This window comes from Eumetopias jubatus, unplaced genomic scaffold, assembly GCF_037043125.1.
Source record: "Eumetopias jubatus isolate StellerSeaLion01/CBP00866 unplaced genomic scaffold, mEumJub1_p1.0 scaffold_6, whole genome shotgun sequence".
In the NCBI taxonomy this organism is placed as follows: domain Eukaryota; kingdom Metazoa; phylum Chordata; class Mammalia; order Carnivora; family Otariidae; genus Eumetopias; species Eumetopias jubatus.
In genome coordinates this window covers 17,204,472-17,208,449 of record NW_028274812.1, presented here as the reverse complement: position 1 = coordinate 17,208,449, position 3,978 = coordinate 17,204,472, and positions in this window count along the sequence as shown.

Below are 3,978 nucleotides of genomic sequence, written 5' to 3'. Positions count from 1 at the left end.
ATAGTTTAAAGTGCAAGCCTAAATACAAGGAAAGAGTTCAATAATGAGCAACAAATAACCATTCAGAGCAAGATCATTCCAAAGAGTGCCTTGGAGCAGTTGGAAATGTTCAGCCCCAGAAAGGATAGCAGTGAAGAATCCGGGAAGGATGGTTCACAAGTGCTAGAATGGCCTGGCCCGACTTTGTGGAGGAAGGAGGAAGAGAAGAGCTTTGAAGCCTCGGGAGATTTGAGGGCAATGATGGGGGCAGGAGATCGAAAAGGATAGGAGAGCAAAGGAGTTACATACAATCAAGTGAAACATGGAACCCGAAGGACCCCTGAGTAGGTGATTTTGTGTGAAGAAGGGGCTTTTAGAAAATGAGAGCTAGAGACAGTCTCAGAGAAAGGAAAAGGGGCCAGACGGGGAAAAAAAAAATCACTGGTGCAAAGAGAGGGACCTCATCTCCATCCTGTGCTTCCCATCCTTCCTTTGGGGGAAAAAATGCCTCATAAACTACCTCAACAAGAATGGCATCAGTGAGACTGACTTTTGGAGGCTTAATATGGCTTGTTTCAATCACGCAGACACTATTTTCAAGAGTAAGTTTGACTTCAGATAAAGTCAAAACTATTGTGGTTTGCTAACCCTATTTGAGTAATGGCTCCCAACAGCTACAGGTGTCAACCACACTTTTAACCTTGTCAGCCATGCAGTGTCAGCCAGCCAGGGTCTGTCAGTCAGTACCAGTTAATGTCTGCCAGTCAGCCAGCCAGTGTCTTGTCAGTCAGTCAGTGTCTGTCAGACAGTCAGTGTCTGTCAGACAGTGTCAGCCAGCATCAGTGAGTCACTCTGTCAGTGTGACAGTGTCAGTCAGTACCAGTTAATATCTGCCGGTCAGCCAGCCAGTGTCTGTCAGTCAGTGTCTGTCAGACAGTGTCAGCCAGTGTCAGTGAGTCACTCTGTCAGTGTGACAGTGTATCAGTTAATGTCTGCCAGTCGGCCAGCCAGTGTCTGTCAGTCAGTGTCTGTCAGACAGTGTCAGCCAGTGTCAGTGAGTCACTCTGTCAGTGTGACAGTGTCAGTCAGTACCAGTTAATGTCTGCCGGTCAGCCAGCCAGTGTCTGTCAGTCAGTCAGTGTCTGTCAGACAGTGTCAGCCAGTGTGAGTCACTCTGTCAGTGTGACAGTGTCAGTCAGTATCAGTTAATGTCTGCCAGTCAGCCAGCCAGTGTCTGTCAGTCAGTGTCTGTCAGCCAGTGTCAGCCAGTGTCAGTGAGTCACTCTGTCAGTGTGACAGTGTCAGTCAGTATCAGTTAATGTCTGCCGGTCTGCCAGCATCTGTCAGTCAGTCTGTCAGACAGTGTCAGCCAGTGTCAGTGAGTCACTCTGTCAGTGTCAGTGTCATTCAGTGTCAGTGAGTCGACCAGTCAGTGTCTGTCAGACAGTGTCAGTGTCAGTGAGTCAGTTAGTCGGTCAGTGTCTGTCAGTCAGACAGTGTCAGTGTCAGTGAGTCATTCCAACAGTGTGTCAGTCAGTATCAGTGTCAGTGAGTCAGTCAGCCAGTCAGTGTCAGTGTCAGTCATTCAGTATTGATGAGTCAGCCAATCAGTGTCAGTCAGTCAGTGTCAGTCAGTATCAGTTAATGTCTGCCAGTCAGTCAGCCAGTCAGTGTCTGTCAGTCAGCCAGCCAGCCAGCTAGTTAATATGAATGGCATTCAACTGTGCCCATTTGCCTTTCTGCTTATTTATCCAGCATCTTCCTGGGCATTGGGGATAGGTGTGTCATTCCTACATAAGGACAGAGAGGTGACATTGTTTCCCCAGGAACTCAGAGCAAAGTAATTACAAGCTGGGCCAAGCCCTCAGCCCCTCATTTTCAGTTCAGCTGCCAGGAGCTGGGCTGAGTGCTCCGACTCCAAGAGCTTCCTGAGTTCTAAGGGCATCAGTTCAGAAGTGAGTCAAAGGGAACAAGGTCACCTCTTGACTCTGAAGAGCCACTTCCTCCCCTGTGGGGGTTTTTGGCAATGGCCCACCGAAGCGCTCACCTGGCCACAATCTGGGACTGGCAAGATTAATGCAACGATACCTCAGGCCCTGTAGCAGCAGGCCCTCCAATTTCCAACCACACAGAGCTGTGTTGTCTGTGAATGGGCAGATGCATGGTTTCTCCTGACAAAGCGAGAAAGAGAATAAACACAGCGGCTCCTTTCTCAGGCAGGACCAGAGTGGAGGTGGAGCAGGGCGGGGCCATCCTAAGCCCTGGCCCAATGCCCAGACTTGAACATTGCTGTGGGCATTCCTTTTGTCTGCCTGGACACTGTCTCCCTTCTCAGTTCTGAGGGAACTGCTCAGCATCCCCTTAAACCTCCCGACGCCCACCAACCACGTAGGTTCTGGCAGAAGCTGACAATCCCAGTACATGCCCTCATTGGAGCCAGAGGGGGGCATGAGACCCAGCTGCCCCCATTGTAGCACGTCACAGTGATTGGTCCAGGGGTGGGCGCATGACCCAAGCCAGGCCAATCGATTCTTCCCAGGATTTTTCTGAGGCCAAAAGTCCTTCAGCTGAAAGGGTATGTGCCTAGGTCTGCCAACAGAGAGGCTTTCACTGTGTAGAGAAAATCTCAGGGGAGAGAATAATCCCACAGGCAGAAGAAAACCGAAGAGACAATCCTGACAGACAGGGATCAAGCCCCTAATTCCAGCCAACCCCGAAGCTGCTTCCACCCTGGCCTCTTGCCTCGTGGTTTGTGAGCCATGCCTGTGACCAAACAGCCTCACCGCAGACAAACCAGTATACTTGCTGCCCAGTTAGGCCTACCCCTACTGACTTCATCTGGACATCGCTGATCCTGTATGTGGTTTGCTCAAGACCCTCAACTTCTTCTTTTGAGCCCCTTATAGCAGAGGTGGGCAGAGAAAGCCAAGGAAGGCCCTCTCAGCCCTCAGGAGGATGCAATGGACAGTCCCTGAGGGAGAGGCCCTGGGGGACCAGCACCAGCCTTGGACACATGTGGTCTTTCCCAACTATAAAGCATGCACGTCTTATCTTGTGTTCTGACACTCTGAGTATGGGAAATGTTCTCTGGCTTGTCCCTTTGGTAACTCCACACAGGGCAGCTTCATGGGCAGGAGGCAGTCCCACAGGACCTCTCCACCTAGAAGGACCCCAGGCTTGGCTGAATTCTGTGCTATCAACTATCTTGGCCCTGCATTTTAATTTTACACAGGGCCCCACAAGTTATGTAGCTGGTCTTGGCCCCGTGCATTTGCTCACGGTGGGATTTGTGATTTCAAGCAGTTGCTCCAGCTCCCAGAGCCCCCTCCCCCACCCCCATCCCTTCATGCCTCTTCCCCTCCCCCTGACCATGACCATGCTCTTCTCCCTGCAGGGACTGTTGTCCCAGACACAGGGAGCTGTCCCTGCGCCAGCTGGCAGTCGGCTCATTGCTCCCCGACGTGAGTTCTAGGTAAAATCTGGAGGGCTGGGCTTTGTTTTATCTGGAACAATGTGGACATGAATGGCTCTTCTTGCTTCTACCCCCTTAGCCTCTAATATTCTGTGGTTCTGCCTCAAACTACCTTCCAGAGGCTTCTGGGAAAGCTGCACCAGCAAAAACACGGCCCAGCACCCGGCTCCTCAGGTTTGAGCAATCGAGGATGCTGGTGCAGGTTGACACAAGAAGAGTGGCTTTTATGCGATTGCTTTGTGGTTCTGTAATGAGGATTTTAACAGTCTAGCAAACAGACAAGCAGCCCGTGTCCTTGGGAACAGCCTGCTGAGCATCTAACAAAGGCATGTCCTCGCCTTGGGCTCACTGCTGCCCCTGGAAAAGGTGAATTCTAGCCTCCTCACCCCCAAGAGAGGAGTAAGACCACATAAAGCAGCCATAACATCAGTCTTCACACCCACAATATTTAATGTGAAAACCTGACCTACGGGGAGAAGCCGACATGGGAGAAAATGATATGCAATTTAGCAATAGAGAGCCCCAGG